Source organism: Protopterus annectens, chromosome 12.part0 (assembly GCF_019279795.1).
Source record: "Protopterus annectens isolate FY-2018-M chromosome 12.part0, PAN1.0, whole genome shotgun sequence".
NCBI classification, from domain to species: Eukaryota; Metazoa; Chordata; order Ceratodontiformes; family Protopteridae; genus Protopterus; species Protopterus annectens.
The window spans coordinates 826,770,358-826,792,410 of record NC_056746.1 but is presented as its reverse complement, the minus strand read 5'-3'; positions in this window follow the sequence as shown (position 1 = coordinate 826,792,410).

Here is a 22,053-nt window from a genome sequence, read left to right as displayed (position 1 = left end):
CATTACAGCATGCTGATATGAGTTATCCTGTGGCAGTGGCTGTCGATGCTGTGTGCTGTATGAAAGGAGGAAGTTTGAATCCAGCAATAACTACTCTGGGTGTGTGTTTGTCTCTTGTGCTGTGTAGAGAAGCCATCTAATGCATGAGACTGTGCAGTGTTACTGTGCACTTCTACCACCCTTATATATTTTTAGAAGAAGATTAAAGTATGAAAAAATGGTGATGTCATCCATTTAAATATGCACTGTCACCGCTGTAAAGCATCATCTTGTGTGACATGTATAATTCACACAGTGTTCTGTACCTTGTGATCCTAGGTGGCCTGTTCAAATCTAGCCATGCCACCTTAGACACATTTGTGTCAGTATGTCTGTGAATGTGCTGGTAGCTAACAATTTTGTTAGCCAGCCATCTGCTGTGTACATGTATGGATGGGGATTGCTATTACAATTATTTCTGTTCCTTTTTCACACAGAAATACTTTACTGGATAATGATGGTGCCATGGGATGACATTTGGCTTACCCATGGGAAATACTAAGATTCTGTTGTGTGAGGACATAAGCAGTGTTCTGTGTTGTAAGTCATAAGTCACATGTTCAAATCTGTGATTATCTACACAGTGCATTATTGCTATAGATTCTCATGTCACAGTGCTGACTGCATTACACATAACACATCATGTTTGTTTGGGCATAACTAATAGCAGGAAATGCCCTAGAAAGAGACACATAGAGCAGCAGACTTTAAAAAAAAATTCAGACACACATACACCTTGCAGCAATAACATGATTAAAACAGCAAATACTGAGAACCCAAACCAGAAAAGCGAGCAGACACCAGACGGCTCAGATGAAACAGTCTGATTATTTATTCAGAATTAAGCACTTTCGTCAAGCTTATAACAAGACTTCCTCAGAATCCAAATACCTTTCAATCACATCACCTTATTTTTATAATAGCCCCTTCAAGCATCACATGCTAAAAATGAGCCGTCTGGTGTCTGCTCGTTTTTGTAGCAATAACATGATGTCATGGCTTCAAACACCAAAATATCTCACACTTTTAGCTCCACTTGCCCTGTGGTGCATTTAGTCTTCCCAATATCATGTAGCTTGTGTGGTCACATAGTCAGGTGTTCAAAACCCACATTCTATGTCCTCGTGCTGTCATGTAGTGCTGTACCTAGCATATTTGACACCCTGAGCAGAAATTGTTTTTTAAACTTCCACCCCCACAGAGATTTTTTTCTAACACTTCCTTCTCTATGACAATTGTTTTAGTAATAATCATGAAATGAAAGAAAAAATGGCCAACATGGAGCAAGCTAGAGCAGTGACCAAATACCAAAAAAACTAAGCCATCCTACAGGACGGCTTGTCTCAAAAATATAACTAGTGTCAGAATCATGGACTAAAGCTAAATGTTAAACATGCATAACCATCACCTTTGGAAAGTTGAGTGTGATATTGAAAACACACCCCTAAGAGCTGATCCAGTAGTTTGGGACTTGGTAACCTATGTGGACAGTTGACCCCAAATTCTGTTAGGAACAGGTCAAGATGAAGCAAACTTAGGGACATTCTGCAAAATCAAGAATTGTTTCAACTTGGTTTTACAAATACAGCACCAAGAGAGACAGAGAGAAAGAGAAAGAGTAAAGACTGCAGCATATTTCATGCAACTGCACAGTAGTCATGTTCATAGGTTCATAGGCAAGTACTAGGCTAGCTGCCCTTGCGGGCCAATTTAGCCTTTTTGTGCTTGAATTAATCTGTAAAGGCAGACTATAAGCTAAGCAAACAATATGAGAGTAACATTCCAATTTATTTCACATAAATGCACACTAGGAGTTATTGCCCAACTTTAAACTGAGCAACAGTTAGAAACACAGGTGTCCACAACCTCCCAAGAAAAAAAGCATAAATATTCCACTTTATTTTGCACAAATGTGCACTAGCCAGCCTTTGATATCACACTTTAAGCTGAGCAAATGAACAGATTAAGATCATATAGCACAGCTAGCCACCCCCACCAAAAAAATCAGTTTATTTCACAAAAATGCATACTAACTAGCCTTTAAAATAATATAGAAACTTAGCATAACTATACAGATTGATTCACATAAATGCAATTTAAGGGTGGAATTTAAACAAACCAAGTGAAAAGGAGAAGTTACATTCATCCAGAGCACAGCTGGTCAGCCTCACACCCTCCAGAATGGATACAAATATTCCAATTTTTTAACACAAATATTCACTTGCCAGTATTATTGGCAAAATTTAAACCTAGCAAGTGAAAAGGCAAGTTACTTAAATCCACAGCCCAGCTAGCTACCCCTCCATCCCTCCAAAACAAAAACAGGGCAGATACAATAAAAAAGAACTAAATATCCAATTTCAAAATATTAAAACAAATGCAAATAAATACACACGTGCACACTAGCCTAGTCACCAGGAGAGGCCTCCTCCTTCCAAGTTTCCTCCAATCCTGTACCACGTTTTCACGCATAGTCACAGACACATGCCACAAGAAGAAACAAAGTATTTACTTCAGAGCCAGGTCATGGTCAAATGGGGCTGGGGCTTTAGGCAAGGGTAATGGATTGGGACACACACACACACACACACACACACACACACACACACACACACACACACACACACACACACACACACACACACACACACACACACAGAGCACCCCCCTCAGTGTCCCATTACTTGGCGATTTCTCCACCAGTTACTATAAACACTGCTCAATCTTCTCAGTGTACATACTATTTTCTTTTTTACTTCTACAATGATCTAATTTAAAACTTTTATTTAAATTTTTATAGTACAAACACTGATAGACATTTATTTATTTTATTGATTTATTTATTTCCAGTTTGTTTGTTAGGATGGCCCATTGGGCCACAAGGAGCCCATTTTCAATGGAGTCCTATAGAGAAAAGCTCCAGAAAAAACGCAACTACAAATGCAAATAGAAATACAAAAAATACAAAGTAACAGGTTGCAATAAAAAATCATTATAATCAAATTACAATACTTGTAAATTATGAAAGTGCCAACAGATATTGTTAGGAGTTATAAGACTATAGGAGGCTATTAGCAGATGTTTTAGCTTGTGGAGAGTAACTATGGTCAAGAAAGCTATGTAGAATGGGAGCAAGAGCATTCCCATTGTGAAGTTAGATAGGAGTGGAGTAAAGTTTTGAAAGCAGAGAGACTGCTAGTGGTACAGATGAGAGGTGGGAGGGAGTTCCAATGGTGTGATACACAGAAGGACAGATGTTTGCCTGGTGGACAGACAGGTTTGTGGAGGTCTATTAGATTTTGGAAGTTAGATCTTAGACATCTATTCAGTAGATGCATTTTGAAGGTAGAGGTAAGAGAGAGGGAAAGAAAGATGGGCTAAAAATAAGTTTGTGTGCTTGGATACGTTGAGTATAGGTGAGATAATTGGGTAGCTCAAGCAGTTCCGTTGATGTAGGGATGTGCAGTGATGGATAGAGGATCTGTGGCCACTAGCAAAATTATAAATTTTGTAGTAGCAGGAGGAGAGTTTTGACTTGAGGGAGGATTGTAGATTAGTAAGGATAGAAGTACCATATAAGAGGGAAGGGATGAAGTAAGTAGTAGCAAGAATGAGCCTGGTGGAGGTAGAGATGTAGTGATTGCAGTGGTAAAGCATGCCAAGTTTCTTGTGTGTTTTTTTGATGTTTACTTGCAGATGGTTATCAAACTTTATAGGTTCATAGGTAGGTAAGGCTATTGGCCCAAGGGCCAAAGCAAACCTAGCCAACAGTGTATTGGCTTCCACCACCCATGTATTGTTAAATTCCTGCCCCTCTATCGAGCAGTGCCCTAGACATAATCCCAGGGGTGAACTTCCTAGCACCCATCCACTTATCAAGGTTTTTCTTGAATAATGCTAATGATGAGCTCTGCTTGATGTGGATGGCAATTTTGTTCCAGAGCATGGGAAGTCTCTGGGGCACAAATCTATCCTGCCAGCATGTCCAGTTTAATGCTGTGGTGAAGTTTAGGTCCCTAGAGCATGTGGCACAGGGAGAATTGGATTTCTTCAAGTGGAGCATGTCCAGCAATTCTGGGTTTGACAAAGCTTTGTATGTTAGACAGAGGTCTCCTCGGAGTAAGCAGTATGTGACTGAGTAGAGTTTGAGTTTCTTGAGCCGGTTGGCATAGGGCAATTGTTTGAGGCCAGCAATCCTCTTGGTGAGGTACTTTTTGGGCCTCTCAAATTGTTGAAGGTGTTTTGTGAGGTACATCCCAAACGGGGCATTGTAGTCAATGAGGGGTCTGATAAGTGATGAGTAGAGGGAACGATGACTTCCTTATTCCTAGATGAAAACCCTTTTGTGATTAGGTGGGCCACATAGAAAGATTTTCTGACCACTGTTGCAATGTGGTTATCAAAGGAGAGGTTACTATTCACTTGGGTCCCAAGGTCTCTTATTACACTATTTGGTAATTCATGGGTACCGTGTTTTTACCAAAGAGGATAACAATGCACTTTTTGGCATTCAGCTTGAGGTCATGATGTTTACACCAGGTGTCCGTCTCGGTGAGGCCCTTTTGCAGGATGTCTACGTCAGCAGGGGAATAGATAATGGCACATAGTTTGCAGTCATCTGCGAACTCGGTTAGCCATAGACCCTTGGTGTTTGCTTGCACTTCAGAGAAGTATATACCAAATAGGAGGGGTCCCAAGATTGAACCCTGGGGTACACCACTTGTCATTGGTTTGGAGACAGATCTGGAGTCTGCAACTCTTACCATGTGGGTTCTGTCTGTGAGCCAGTTGGCCACCCATTTCATAACATAAGGGTTTATGTTAAGGTTGATGAGTTTACCTGTGATTTCTGAATGACAGATAGTGTCAAAGGCTTTAGCGAGGTCCAGGTAGGCTGTGTGGACTACCTTGCTCTCGACTATGGCCTTAGTAACTGTTTCAAAGAAGTCTACCAGGTTTAAGAGACATAACCTACCTTTTAAAAATCCAAATTGCATAGCATCCAGAGTTTGGAGGTTAACAATGTCTTTGTTTATAAGTTCCATGATGACATGCTCCATGGCCTTGCAGACCAGGCTTGTCAGGCTAATAGGTCTACAGTTCCCAGGGACTGTGGCGGTTCCTCCTTTGTGGAGTGGGATAACCATTTCTGTGTGCCATTCTGTGGGCACATAGCCTGTGGTGAAGCTTTGACTGAACATGAATTTTAGGTGTGGGGGGGGGGGCTAGTTCATTTTGGAGTTCATGTAAGATGCAGCCTGGGATGTTGTCCGGTCCCATGGAAGCTGTGTTTCTGGCTTTAGAAAGTGCCATTTTTACCTGTGTGTTTGTGATTACCAGGGATTTTCAACCATCTGGTATAGTTATAGGCCCTTTGGGGGGTGAGGGGGGGGAGTAAAGTTTGCACTGACCTATCTGCCAATATGTTGGCAATATCATTTGGCTCTGTATATTTTGTGCCATTCTGTTGTAGCTCGGTGCAGATCTGGGTGTTGCCATGGAGGTTCTTGACATAGCTAAAGAATGCCTTGTGGTTGTCTTTGGAATCCGTGGCAATTTTTCTTGCAAAATTAGCTTTGGAGGATTTTATGAGGGATCTTAGTTTCTTACTGAGGCCAGTCAGTGAGTTCCTTCATACCTGAGTTTTTACTCTCTTTTGCAACAGTTTCTTCCTTCTGTTGTAGAGTTTGTTAATGGCAGGGGAACACCATATCGGCTTCCTTTTTTTGGAGGATAGCATGATCCATGCACTCATGCTGGTGCTTATAGAGTGCATTTGTGTAGGATTCAGCAGTTGTGACTGTATTGACTGTGTTATCCATCTGCAGGGGCATTGTGAAGTTAGTCAACTCAGTTTTGAGTAGAGTGAAGTTTGCTTTGGAAAATTTTGTTTACAATGGTTTGCTTGTGTGGGGGTGGAGTCGGGATGTGGATATCTAGGGTGATTAGTTTATGGTCTGATCTAACAAGCAAGGAGTTAATCATCAATGAGGACTCCTATATTTTTGCAGTGGAGATTATTTTGAGAAGTGTATTATTTTGGCTGATGATAGAGAATGAATCTTTATCTAGGACGGTGGTTTTAGAAGTGGTGAATAACATTAGTTTGGTCTTGATTGCACTGAGTGCCAGGTGGTTGCCTAGCATCCATTGTTCAGTAGAAGAGAGGGCACCCTGAGTTAAGTTTGCCAATGAGGAAGTAGATGTGGCAGAGCAGATTATTGTAGAGTCGGCAGCGTATTGGATGAGTTTAGCATTAGGGATGGCAAGATAGAAAAGTCAAAAAGAGAGCAGCCAACCTAAAGTGGTATATAGAAACCAAATTTAATATGGCAACAAACAGACCAGTTTCAACAAGAATTATTTAGCCTTTTTCAGTGTTTGGCAAATAGAAGTCGTTTATGAAAATATTGAATAGAAGGGGTCCTAGAATTGAACCTTGAGGCATGCCTGTGGGAGTAATTAGGAAAGGTGAAATAGCTTTTTTCCACTTGACTGCTTGTTGCCTGTTTGATAGGTAACTGGTGAACCAGTTGATAGAAGAGTGGAATAGGTTTAGTTTAGAGAGTTTAGTAAGGAGAAGGTTGTGAGAGATGGTGTCAATGGCCTAAGAAAGGTCTAAGAGCAGGGCGGACACAATATTATTGGAGTTACAGGCCTTGTTAACAGTTTCTAGGATGGAGAGGTGAGCGGTGGTGGTGCTATGGCTGGGTCAGAAACTATGCTGGGTAGGAGTAAGAAGGTTGTCACTTAAGAGATAGGGTAGAAGTTGTAGGTGGATGCATTTTTCAAAAAGTTTAGAAATGGGGGATAAGATAGTGATAGGTCAGAAGTTAGGGATATCATTATTGTTACCCCCTTTATGGAGTGGAATAATAAAAACCTTTTTCCAGAGCTGGGGGACATGACATTCTTAAATTGATCGATTTATTAGAATGCAGATAGGGAGGGCAATGGCTTCTGCTGCTATTTTTAGGAAGTAGGAGGGTATGTCGTCAGGGGCATTAGAACATGGTTTCAGTTTTAGAAGTAGTTTTTTTATGGTAGAGATGGGGATAGGGTTCATGGAGAATGGAGGAGGTTGGGAGCTGGAGTTACCAGAGGAATGTGTGTGGGTTGATATGTGGAAGCAGATCTATTTGTGAAGGATGAGGTTAGTTTGGCTATGTAGTCAATAAAGAAAGAGTTAAATTGGGAAGCTAGTTCCAAGTTGGAGGCGTTTGGGTCAGGGCAGGGGTTCTCTTTTTTACCTGGGTTAAGGAGAGAGGAGATTCCATCCCGGAATTTTTTAGGGTTAGTGTTATGGTTGGTTTGGAGTGTGGAAAATTAGGTTTTGTGGTCTAAGTTTTTTTTTACTTTGTTGCGGAGTGTTTTGTATTCATTCAGGGTAGTTGTACTTGTAGTTTTATGGTAGTGTTTCCAAGCTTTATCATGGAGCCACATGATTAGTAAGGTATTCTTAGTTAACCACGGGACGGGGTTGCTTTTTGTGCATTTTGTTTTCCAGGGTGCAAAGGAGTCTAGCAAATTTAAGAAAGTTGTATTAAAGTAGGTAACAGCATTGTCTAGGGATAAAGTTTTTAGTGGGTTCCAGTTTCTGCTTTTTAGTGCTTTTGAGAATTCATTGGGGTTAAAGCTTTTTAGGTACCAAGTAGAGGTATACGTATGGGTTAGTTGTGGGGAGGAAGGAAAATGATAGGCAAAAGTGGGAAGGTGATCACCTAGTGGGTCGGGAAGGGTACCACTATTACTTATGTAGTGGGGATGCGAGACTAGAATCCAGTCTAGGATGCTTCCTGAGAGGAAGTCTTTAGATGGTCTGGTTGTTGAGGTAATAAGTTGATTAAAGTTGTAAAGATTTATATTTAGGGAGTTGGTTAGAGATTGCAATGTGGCCCAGTTAATGTTGACATCACCCAGGATTACAGTTTCATTAGTAATGTTGGTTGAAAATCAGGAGAGAATGTCTTCGAGGATTGGGACATTGTCTCCAGGAGGGATGTAAAGGGTGACAATACAGATAAATTTGTGTTTATGTATCTGAAGAAGGACTGGGATTAATTCAGTGTTACCAAATTTGGGAATAGGCTTAGAGTAGAGGGTAACTAGGGGGGAAGAGGTGTAAAGGAGAGGTTTGGAGTAGGGGGTAACTAGGAGGGAAGAGGCGTAAAGGAGAGCAACACCTCCCCCTTTTTTGTGTGGTCTATCTTTTCTAATAATACAGTAGTTGGGTGGTATTAATTCTGAGTCTTTTATATAGGGTTTCAGCCAAGTTTCAGAGATAGACAGGATATCTGGTTGATTATGGGTAAGCCAGGCATGGAGGTTGGGGATTTTATTACAAATGCTCTGGGCATTTAGAGCTGTGAAATGGAGGGACTTACCAGATGAGTAGGGTGGCGGAGATGTGGAGGTTGGGTTGTGTGGGGGAGAGGGGCTGTGATTTGGGTGTATGTCTCCAGAAATAAGGATAGAGATAAAATGACAAATATGGGAGAGGAAGTAATAAAATTGCTTAGTTTTAAGTCTGTGGGTAGTAAGCTTTATTGAGATAGAGCTAGTATAGAAGGGAGTGGTGTTTCTGGGGTACAATATAAGTTTATAAGGGAAGAATACAGTATTGTTCATGAAATAGAGACTAGGGGATATGCAGGTTAGTGAGTGTGCGTGCTGTATATGGCTTGAGATAGTTGTGTGGAATGGGGGGAAGGATTATCATAGAGAAGTCTAGTGAGATAGTTTATGTAGGATAAGGTGATAAGAATTAGTTTTAGACTTAAAAATGTGGCAGGTTTGGTAGGTATGGTGTTTAGTTGCAGTATTCAGTTGGAGGTGGACCGAGACTATGAAGTTATAGAGGCAAGCTATGTTTGAGAGTTTGGATTTAGTGGCGAGAAAGTGGTGGAATTGATGTATGGGTTGGATTGGAAGAGATGGACTGATTGTGGGTAGGGGTAGATAAGCTGATTGGGTATGGGAGAAAGTGGGTGTGGTATCCTAAGAGTAGAGGCGATGGGGGCAGGTAGCATGTAGGAGCAGGGAAGGGGAGCAGAGTGAGCCCATAGGACAAACAGATCGGGCAGAACCAAGAAGGGGGAATGAGGAGGAACAGCCAAAAACCAATCAGTGACAAAGTCAGTTACTTCCACACAGAGCTGTTGGCAACCGAGAGGTAAGTGTATAGTATAATTTAGCTGTGGTCAGAATCTCAGAGAAGGGATAACTATCTGTAGCTAGCAACTCTACAAAACAGTCACCAGAAAAAAAATACTGAGACCTCAAGATCTGTTATACTAATTGTGGGGGATTGGTTTAGGTTGTGTGGGCATATACTGTCATCTAGTGTCATTTCCAAATGCTATGCAGTGTCTACATCAGCAGTCTCCAACCACCAAGCCGAGGACGGGTACCGGGCCATAGAGCACTTGGTACTGGGCCATCAGGTAAGTGAATGCCTATATAAGTGTGTTTATGTGCCTGCGTGTGTGAGTGAATGCGTGCATGAAAGCAAATAATGTGTGTGTGTGTATATGTGTATGTGTGTGTGTGTGTGTGTGTGTGTGTGTGTGTGTGTGTGTGTGTGTGTGTGTGTGTGTGTGTGTGATTGTAAGAGTGAGAGCAATGTGTGAATGAATTCAGGTATGAATGAGGAAGTGACTGTGTGTATGTGTGAGATCCGGAGAGTGAGCGTGATGTATGAATGAATGCAGATATGAATGAGGAAGTGACTGTGTGTGTGTGTGTGTGTGTGTGTGTGTGTGTGTGTGTGTGTGAGATCGGGAGAGTGAGAGCGATGCATGAATGAATGTGCAAGTGGGTGTGTGGCATGTGGGTATGACAGACAGTGAGAGCGATGTATTAATGAATGCGCAAGTAGGTGTGTGGTATGTGGGTGTGACAGACAGAGCGATGTGTGAATGAATGCAAATATGAATGAGGAAGTGACTGTGTGTGTGTGAAATCAGGAGAGTGAGTGCGATTTGTGAATGAATGCAAGTATGAATGAGGATGTGACTGAATGTGTGTTTGATCGGGAGAGAGTAAGAGTGATGTGTGAGTGAATGCAGGTATGAATGAGGGAGTGACTGTGTGAGAGAGATCGAAAAAGAGTGAGAGCGATGTGTGTGAGTGAATGCATGCATGAATGCAAAAGAGAATATGTGTGTGTGTGTGTGTGTGTGTGTGTGTGTGTGTGTGTGTGTGTGTGGTATGGACGAAAGGTACACAAACCTCATTGCTGCTGCCTACAGCGATCACTTTCACTCACCCCCCCTCTCTGGCACACACACACACACACACACACACACACACACACACACACACACACACACACACACACACACACACACACACACAAAATACCTCTCAACCTCTTAGTAGTGCAAAAAGTCTGGACAAAGCCTAACAGAATGGGGGGGACAAATAGGGACAGATTTTAAATATTTCTCTCATAACCATAGAAAGTTGCTAGAATAACAGGATTTGTCTTATGCATTTTTCGGAAGGATATGAGGTCTGAAATACAAATGTCTATCATTACTTAATGACTTCAGTCCTCAGATCATCCCAGTGATTTGCCAGAAAATCACAAAGGCTATGCAGATCAGACCAAAACTCAGAGGGAAAAATATGGACATTCTGTGAAAATATGCACAGTTGAGAGGTATGGATACCTCTCAGCCTCTTACTTAGATCAAAAAATTTGAACAAAGCCAAAAATAATGGGGGGACCCTTTTAAGTACTGCTCTTACAAACTTCGGAAGTTGACAGAAATACAGGTTTTGCATTAGCATGAATTTTCTGAAGGGTATGAAATATGAAACTCAACTGTCTGTCATTATTTTCTGACTTCAGCCTCAATAATCTGCCATTGGTTTGCCAGAAAACAACAATTTTATGAAAAAAAGACCAAAAATATGAGGCAAAAATCTGGACATTCTGTGAAAATCTGTACAGTTGAGAGGTATGCTGGACAGAGCCAAATAATAGGGACAGATTTTTAAATATTGCTCTTATAAACATAAAATCAGTAATGGTGCCATTAGGTTTTCTTACCTCTCAACCATAGTAGTTCAATATTATGCTGTTAAGCAGAATGTACACTTTTTTTGGTAATTATTGCCAACTGTCTTTTTATTGTACTTTGGAGCTTTTCTCCCTGGGTCTGGCCTCCTCGTTAAAAAATGCCAAATAAATAAATATCTACTTTATTATGCACACCGCAAGATGGCCGGTCCATGGAAAATTGTCTTGCATTGATACCAGGCCTTGGTGCAAAAATAGGAATGGGGGTTAAGAATTATGGTAGTAAGAGACACCTGGTGTGCATGCCACAGAAAATTCAAACATGCAGCTTAATAATAAATAGTCTGTCCTTTAAAAAATAAAAAGCACCTACATGCTAATTATTGACAAAAACAATGCCGATGAGGCAGAAGTATTTTCAATCCAGGGAATTCTTCCTTAAGGGAGTTTGATTTGCCAGGTGGTATCAAACAAGGTTGGGGGAAGTGCCCGAGTACAAATAGAGCTGAGTAAGCTGAAATGAAAACACAGAGAAACAAGGCTTTAGTACTGGGGCAATAAGATAGCTTGAGAGAAAGGACAAAGAGTAGTACAGAAAGTCGCTCTAGATATCAACCAACCATGTTCATAATATACTGATTTTAAAAAGGGAAAAAAAGTAATAAAGTTAGGAAAGAAGAGAAAGGACACAGCTGAGTGAGAGAGAAAGCAAAAAATATAGCAGCACAGTCCTGTAGATTTAATACAAGACACGTGAGTACCATAAAATGTAGGCAGCAACAGCATCGAGAGCCAAAATTACAGCCTAGAAGTTAGCAGGAGAAAAATAACTTCAATTAAGTACAAATATTAACATACAGCCATGTTGTAGCAGATACAGTAATGCAAGTTCTGGGACAGCTCTCACTTGGGTATTTCAAAGACACTATTGCCAATTGCCATATAAGGAGGCTTTTAAGAGAAAAAATATGATGAGAGACTACACTTTTAGAAACAAGCATGAGCCACAACTGCAAGGAGTTACACTCAAATAGGGGTTGACAAAATGCAGGAAACAGCAGTTAGATGGCTAGAGAAAATACCATTATTCATATTAACAAATAAATGTACAATGATAATGCATACCAGTGTGTAAGCAAGTTATAAAAACACAAGTCAACTCACCGGCTAACACAGAAGTGGCCATATCATAGGGCTGTGAATCTAAAGTAAAAATGGCACCATGGGTAGCACCACTAACATGTAGACTTCTGGGGAAGAATGGGAGATGAAATGGGAGAGGGGACATGGAGGAACTGAATGGAGGCAGGGGGGGGGGTCCAGGTGAGGTATAGAACCAAAAAGGAAGAATGTGGAGGAGCAGCCAAAAAACAATCAGTGACACAGTCATTTGCACACAGAGCTGCTGCCAATCCAGAGGTAAGTGTGTAGTATGATTTAGCTGTGGTCAGAAGTTCATAGGAGGGATAACTAACTGTAGCTAGCAACTCTAGAAAACAGTTACCAGAAAAAGAAAATACTGAGACCTCAAGAGCTGTTAAAATAAATGTGGGGAATTGGTTTAGATTGCGTGGACATGTACTGCCATCTAGTAGCGTTTCCAAATGCTATGCAACCTCTACATAATGCAAAAATGGGAAGGGGGTTAAGCTTGACAGTAATAGCCAGCTGGTGTGCATGCCATGGAAAATATTTCAGCTTAATAACAAATAGCCTGTCTTTTAAAAAATAAAAAAACATCTACACGCTAATTATTCACAACAACAATGCCGATGAGGCAGAAGTATTTTCAATACAGGCAATTCTTCCTTAGAGGAGTTTGATTTGGCAGGTGGTTTCAAACAAGGTTGGGGGAGGTGCCTGAGGAAGGATAGAGCTGAGTAAGCTAAAATGAAAACTTAGAGAAACAAGGGTTTAGAAATTGGGACAACAGGACAGCTGAGAGATTCGACAAAGAGAACACTAGTACAGAAAGTCGTTCTAGATATCAACCAACTATGTTCATTATATGCTGACTTTAAAAAGGGGGAAAAGTAACAGGATGTTCAGAAAGGAGAGAAAGAACAACGTTGAGTGCAACAGAAAGCAAAAAATACAGCAGCACAGTCCTGTAGATTTAATGCAAGACACGTGAGTACCATAAAATGTAGGCAGCAACAGCCAAAATTACAGCCTAGAAGTTAGCAGGAGACAAAATAACTTCAACTAAGTACAAATATTAACATAGTCATCTTGTAGCAGATACAGTAATGTAAGTTCTGTAACAGCTCTCACTTGGGTATGTAAAAGACACACTATTAACTCTAGGAGGCTTTTAACAGAAAAAAAATATTCTGTGAGATGACTACACTTTTACAAATGAGGAACCACTACTGCAAGGAGTTACACTCAGATATGGGTTGACAAAATGCAAGAAACAGCAATTAGATGTGTAGAGAAAGTGCCATTAATCATATTAACCAGTAAATGTACAATGATAATGTAAACCAGCATGTAAGCAAGTAAAAAAAAAACCACAGCTCAACACTCACTGGCTAGCGTACAAGCAGCCTTACAATAGGATGGGGGGGGTCTAAAGTAAAAATGGAGCCATGGGTAGCACCACTAACATATAGACTTCTGGGGAAGAATGGGAGATGAAATGGGTGAGGGGACAGGCAGGAACTGAATGGAGGTAGGGGGGAGTCCAGGTGAGGTATAGAATCAAGAAGGGGGAATGAGGAAGAGCAACAAAAAAACACTCAGTGACACAGTCACTTACTTGCACACAGAGCTGCTGGCAACCGAGAGGTAAGTGTATAGTACGATTTAGCTGTGGTCAGATGCTCAGAGGAGGGATAACTTCCTGTAGTTAGCAACTGCACTAAACAGTCACCAGAAAAAAAAATACTGAGACCTCAAGAGCTGTTAAACTAAATGTGGGGAATTGGTTTAGATTGTGTGGACATATACTGTCATCTAGTGGTGTTTCCAAATGCTAATGCAATCTCTACATAATGCAAAAATCAGTGGCAGCTGGTGACTTTAAATTAAAGGGGGGGGCTGCAGGAGATGGCAGAATGGGTGGGGCCAATGGGAAGGGGTGTGTCCAACTAAAAGAGGGTGGAGCTATGCTCAAAACCACAGCAACTGGAACTTTAATTAAATACACTGCCCTGGGTGCCAAACCATCATTATGGGAGTCCAATCAAGACAAAATGAAGTCTTTCGGCTTTTTTCCGGTTAGGAGTAGCCACAGCAGAACTCCGGTCCGCTAATGATTGGTAGTTGATTTTTATGTGCCGAGTTACCAGCCCTGACACACAACCTTCAATGAAGGTATGCCCATTCACGCATGTCTCCACGCAGAAGATGCTCTAGCTGAGAAATGAACCAGACAGCATCTTACTGTGAGGCGACAATGCTGCCGCAGCACCACCACCGCGAAGTGTGGAAGAAAAAATATTTTAATGCATTGGCTACATGACAACTTACTTAATATCTAGATGGAAACACAAAGGTTGTGAGGCATGAAAAATAAATTACTTTTTAAATACATTACTGGAATGCCAGTCAAAATCAAATATAAAAAAAGCAAGCATCCCTCAACTCAAGCCACTTCTTGCACTGCAGTTATAATTATAATTTATATTCAGCTTTATAAAATTACCAAGTAACATGCTGAAAGTAGCAATCTCTGTGATACCCCCACTAAAATGTTTCTTATCAAAAAAGACCTGCTGTCTGACAACAACTATCTACTTTTTTCATGAGGAAGACATGATCAAAGTAAAGAATGAACAGCAAACAAGAAACAAGAAACAAGCTCAAGATAAATTGCTTAAAAGATTACTGCACAGGTTAAGGACCACACATGATAGACTGGCATTCTATTTAGTTTATGGGTAAAGCCTGCAAAGATGACTGCAAGTCTCCAACAAATGTAATGAGCTTCTGAAAATACTGTAATCCTGTCCTTTATTAAAATACTGTCATATGCATTTCAATACCTAAGGCTTATACGTTATCTTGTTATGTAAATATTCTCTGCATGGCAACAACAAAAAGGCTTTCAATGTTGGAAATTCTTTAACAGTATGCTTATTAAAGCTTACTTGCATCTTACAATCTCTGACAAGCTTACCTGATGGTCATTAGAGCATTGCTACTTAAACACAGAGCAACAGGGCACTGCGACAGCATGCATTTTCTGAATAATAAGAAGTATAAATCAACAATAGAAAAATATGACAGAAAACCAGAACATTTTGCAAAATCAAGGACAGATGAAAATCCATGGTTGTACTTGTGGTCTACCTTGGATGGGGGAATATTCTACACACTTACACTGCATTACTGCTCCTTGCCTTGCTTGGACACATCCAGAGCCACTACAGTGGGGAGTGGGGTGCAACAAGTATGTCACAATTTGAAATGTCTCTGGCTGATTGTGATGGCTCTAGCACTCATACCTCTCAACCTCAGAGCAATAAATCTGGATAAAGCCATACATAGAAGTGGGACACAGCCCCAAAAATAAGGACAGTTTTTAAATATTGCTCTTATAAACTTAGAGAGATAATAGAATAGTAGTAGGTCTTGCATTAGTATGAATTTTCTGAAGGGTATGAAATCTGAAACTCAAATGTCTGCCATTATTTTCTAACTTCAATCTTTAATGATTTGCCACTAATTTGCCAGAAAACCACAATTTTATGAAAAACAGACCAAAAATGTGATGCAAAAATATAAAATTGACACAACCTGTCAAAGAAGGGATACCTTTTTAATATTAGTACTGTTAACTTGAGCAGCTGATAAAATAAGAGAATCTACATGCATTTCTGAAATAAAAGCAAACTATAACTATGATCATTACAGTTATTTATAATTGTAAACTCTCCATGTTTTCTTCCAAAATTGCCATTTTGCGGAGGGATTATTAGTGGGAGAGCAACATTTTGATCCAAAATTGGGGACGGTTGAGGCTTGGATATTCCTAATTCTATAAAGCAATTTATTTGCACATACCTCTCAATTTCTTAATGCAGGGAATCTGGACAAGGCCAAATATATTGGGGTAACATACAAACAGTACTAAAAATTGCTCTTGTATAAACTTAAGACAGTTGATAGAATAACAGGTCTTGCTTTAGCATGCATTTTTCTAAAGGTTATGATTTCTGAAACTCAATGTCTGTCATTATTTATTGGCTTCATTCCTAAATGATTTACCAGAAACCCACAAATTTTATGAGGAACAAACCAAAAATAAGAAGCAAAAATCTATTCATTCTGCAAAAATCTGGACAGTTGAGAGGTATAGTTCAGCCGGGGCTGTCTGAGTTTGCTGCCCTTCCCCCTCACAAACTCATGGTCAAATGGAGCCTCCCCCCTGCAGCCATTCCAATGTCCCATTCCTTGGTTATTTCGCCCCATTTATCATAAACACTGTAATGTGCATACTGCTTTACTTCTGCGAAGATTTGGATTTCATTTGAAAGTTTTATTTTGCATTTTACAGCACAAACCCTAATAGATATATGCTAAACAAAGCAATGCCGTCTCACAATGAAAATAGACTTAGCATTAAAACTTCTCTGATCTTGAAACTCACATTCAAAGAAAATACATTTTGTCAGTGGAAGATAAAAATTAACTTTGGGCTGTTTTCAAATCATAGGCCATTTGAACATGAAACATACACATGCTCTTTGATACACCTTCCTGACCTTGTACAATATAGTACAGCTGTTAGACGGCATTTTAAATTTATTGTTTTGAACATTTTTCCAGTAAACAATGAAACAGAATGCATGCACCAATGATGACAAAACTGCCCAATTCAGAACATTTCCATCATAAAAGTCTACTCAAACTTCTACAGTCCACCAGTATCAGTAAATATGCACAATCTCTGAAGAAGTAAAAGCCATCTAAATAATTTCACATTAAAGAAATCTGTAACTCATGAAGAGGTTGCTGCTAGCAAACAACTTTATATGTCATTGTTTCATCTACAAATAAAGTGCCTGTTACAATTGAGGAATAAATTGCCTATGTTGCATTAAAAAATGATAAGCTAGTAATATCGCAATAGGGAATGGATGGCAAACTGATAACAGGTTCATAGTTACTAGGTATCTTCACCAAAAAGGACTGCAGCATCCACCCCCTTTACAAGGCAGTATAGTATCAGCAATGCACCTACCTACTGTGGGAGTAGAGCCCACACCCTTCTGCATTAAAAGCAAGTACACTACCTGTTGTGCTATTAACAATGCAAGCAGACTTAGCATAAGCAACACTAAATTTTTGTTCCCCTGCAGCTCTCAGCTCCTTGTAAAATCTACTCAACACTCAGCTGTATCTCTGAACTTTGTAGCACAAGAAATCTGGAAAAAGACAAAATGTATTGGGGGGGTGCGGGACAAAAGCCCCAAAACCAGGGACACATTTTAAACATTGCTTCTACAGTGTTGAAAAGTTGCTAGAACAAAATGCTGTGTTACCACCATACATTTCACTGCCAAGTCTTGAAACCAGGGGACCCTGTACAAAACAGTCAGAGCAACATATGACTATGCCAGATGAGCTGTTTTGTGAAAGAGAGGAAGACTGAAACTTAAATGGCTACAATTTAGTCAATTCAGTTCTCACCATAGCTCTCAACCTCATAGCAAAAAACATGTGGACAAGCCAGTAATGGGGGAATACAGCCCCCAAACATATTCAGTGAATTCAGTTCTCACCATAGCTCTCAATCTTAACACAAAAAACTTGGGCAAAGCCAATAATGGGGGAATATAGTCCCAAAAATAGGGACAAATTTCAAATATCCATGTTATAAACTTAGAAAATTGCTGGAATAAAAGGTTTTGTGTTAACATGTACTTTCTGAAGAATATGAAGTCTGAAATTCAAATGCCTGTTATTTGTATTTAACATTTGTTAATCAGGAAAGTCTGACTTGGAACAAAAGCCAATTTTCAACAGAGCAGGAACAAACACTCCAGACACATGTCTTTGTAAGATGGGAGGACATGCAGTCTCCACAGGCAAGAATCAAACCAGAGAACCTGCAGCTGCTAGGCAACAATGCTACCAGTGCACCACTGCACTACTGCCTTTGCAAGTTAAAACAAACATGCAGAAACCACAGATTTTATGAGGAACAGAACAAATATGAGGCAAAGATCTGCAAACTTTTTACAAATGGTGGTGGGTAGGGAATTCAGGCCTTGCCACCTGCACCCAAGGTACAGCATTCAAGTCTGAGTATTCTCTGCCCACCAGTATATATCAACTGGGGCATTACACACACATACCCCTCTTCTCCATAGCCTACTTTTGAACAGTTCCAAGGATGGGGAACACCTAATACACAGAGGGAGTTTGTTCCAACTGGTAGCAGTAGAGAAGGAAGTAAGCATGTTCAGCTTAGCAGTTTTGATAACTGTAGGTCTGGAAGAACACTTATTTATAAACATTCTGTCATTTTAATACAGAATACCTCATGGCATTCTACTTCAGAAGAGAGAAACAGGGGTAGCAGGAAAATTCTAGCAGAAAAATAAAAGTCTTAAAGGCAGTATATTAACCCCTTTATAGGTAAATGTGAAGCCATCAGTCTGCAAACTATAAAGAGCCTAGCCAATAACAAGAGATCAGAATCAAACCCTGAACTTTGGATAATTGAGGGAAAAAACCTTACCCATTATGCCAAACTCTTACATCCATACCTCAAAGCACCTGTGATTAAACAAATTAGTTGGGATTCTGTGAGGCCCATAATGTGCTAAATGCAAAAGATGGTTCAGTATATAAACATTCTGCACATGACACTGTTTTTAGCAATTGGTATATTTCCTTAAACTATTGGACTAGATAAGCACTAGCTCTAGAAAAAGCATGCTTATAAAGTGAGGATAATAAGATGAATGTATATTTGTACAATGTTCTCTGTAATGTTCACCCCACAGTTTTCTGGTATCCTGTTTTTGCTAATTATCTACAATATTATTCCATACTGATGAAGATACACACACACACACACACACACACACACACACACACACACACACACACACACACACACACACACACAGATAGATGTTATTTTACCACAATGAATGAGAAGGACTTTGTGAGGATGGATAAATTATTTTACTTTTATTTATAAAAAAAGTTCAGATTTTTTTAGGTTTTGTATACTTTGCTGACATTCAACATGAAGGATTTGTTTGATCAGTCTAAATGGCTGCTACTGGTCGAATTCCATACCACTTAATAACAAACAAAATAATATTATGACTGACTACTTAATTTAAATGCAGATATGAAATCCAAGTGAAAAAGGTAAATGATTTAGAAAATATACTTCAGAAATATGTTGGCTCTCTAAATGATGCAAAGTACTAGATAAGCGTGTTACTTGATTTCATAACTGTCAGGAAAAATTCCTGAGAGGTGGCATCCCTTTGAATATTGCATCTGACCAGTGCAAATGTTATGTAACCACATAAAACAAGCAGGCTAATAGTTCCAGTAATTTATAATGCATGCTAGCAGCTTCAGGTGAAATGTAATTTGATTTGAAAGGAGAGCATTTAAAGCTTCACCACATGGAAAATGGCAAATAAAGTGAAAACCTGTCAGGAACAAATCAAACCAACTTAAAGTAGAAATGGCCGGCAATGATTAATATTAAGAGCCCCTGAATGGGTCCATTGAAAGCAGCAATTTAATTAAATCTTAAAGCAAGTTATTAAGAATCTGGTTAGATGTAGCAGCGATGAATAAAGCATAATCATAATTTTGAAAACACATTTAACCTTGAACTAAACAACAAGGATTATTACTTCATTGAATAAAGTATTATCAAAATTCAGTGCATTTAAATTTACAACCCTCCACTCCATCCCAAAACTTAACTGGCATGCACGCAGACACTGATCTTTGTACCTGAACGACAGTGTTATTAATTAATTAATTGATTGATTAATTTATGCATTTATTTTCGGTTTTCTGTTTGTGCAAAAAGAAAAGGGTGACTGTTTAGTTCTCGAGGTCTCTTATCTGAAACAACCACAACTTGCTAATGCTAAAAATGGCTAGTGCTGTCCTGCAGCCACATAATTCAGCCATACGTGTTCATCTGTCTTCCCTGTATTGCTCTCACCTGCATGCAGTAAGTTAAGTGGTAGTGTGCCATGTATTACAATGCAATTGTTATTAGTCAACGATAGCATACTTATGTATAAGCTCAAGCTTTCAACATAGATACAACAGCCTCAGAATGATGGACTTAACATATTTTTTGGCATTATTCATGCTAGGATTAGCCTGCAGTCCTTACCTAAATGTTTTTCTCCTTCCCTGAATAATCCGCAGAATCAACGGCTTCACACAATCAATGGCTGGTCTCCTTCCCTGCAGAATCAATGGCTTCACACATGTTAATCTGGTTTCCTTAGCCTGCCCGTGCAAAACGGCTGGTTGGCTCTGAGACTGGGGTTTCCTGGTTTGCTCCGAGAGTAGGCTAGGGTTTCCTGGATCCGCGAGAGTAGGCTGCAGGCTCCAGCCTGCGGGCGATGCAGTCTGGTGTCCTTCCATTCTGTGCGGCCGTCACCGCACAGACTTCTGGGGCTGCAGGGCAGAAATGCCTTTCTCCCCTATCCGGACTGCCTAACACAACAGTCTGTAGTTCTGCGAGTACCGGGAGCTCCAAGCGCACATGCATGGAGTTCTGGGACTCATGATTTTTTTTTTTTTACTTTTCTATTTCAGTTTTAATTTTGTATTTCAGTTTTTATTTCTTTATTCTTTTATTCTATAGCATGAGCTGCCCCTGCAAAAATGGGAACGGGGGTTAAGAAGTATAGCAGTAATAGCCTGCTGGTGTGCACGCCATGGTAAATTCAAACAAGCAGCTTAATAACAAATATTCTGTTTTAAAAAATAAGCACCAACATGCTAATTATTCACAACAACAATGCCAATGAGGGAGAAGTATTTTCAATGCGGGGAATTTTTCCTTATTGGGGTTTGATTTGCCAGGTGGTTTCAAACAATGTTGAGGAAGCACCCGAGTAAAAATAGAGCTGAGTAAGCTGAAATGAAAACACAGAGAAATAAGGGTTTAGTATTGGGACAATAAGACAGCTGAGAGAAAGGACAGAGTAGTACAGAAAGTCGCTCTAGATATCAACCAACTATGTTCATAATATGCTGACTTCAAAAAGGTGGAAAAGTAACAGGATGTTCAGAAAGGAGAAAAAGGACAAAGTTTCGGGGGAGGGGACATGGAGGAACTGAATGGAGGTAGGGTGGAAGTTCAGGTGAGGTACAGAACCAAGAAGGGGGAATGAGGAGGAGCAGCCAAAAACCAATCAGTGACACAGTCACTTACTTGCACAGAGAGCTGCTGCCAATCCAGAGGAAAATGTGTAGTACGATTTAGCTGTGGTCAGAAGTTCATAGAAGTGATAACTACCTGTAGCTGGCAACTCTACCAGTCACCAGAAAAAAAAATACTGAGACCTCAAGAGCTGTTAAACTAATTGTGGAGAATTCTTTTAGAGTGTGTGGACATGTACTGCCATCTAGTGGTCCTTCTAAATGCTGTGCAACCTCTATATAATGCAAAAATGGGAACAGGTTAAGCATGACAGTAATAGCCAGCTGGTGTGCACGCTGCAGAAAATTATTCAGCTTAATAACAAATAGCATGTCTTTTAAAAAATAAAAAACATCTACACTCTAATTATTCACAACAACAATGCCGATGAGGCAGAAGTATTTTCAATACAGGCAATTCTTCCTTAGAGGAGTTTGATTTGGCAGGTGGTTTCAAACAAGGCTGGGGGAGGTGCCTCAGGAAGGATAGAGCTGAGTAAGCTGAAATGAAAACTTAGAGAAACAAGGGTTTAGAAATTGGGACAACAGGACAGCTGAGAGATTCGACAAAGAGAACACTAGTACAGAAAGTCGTTCTAGATATCAACCAA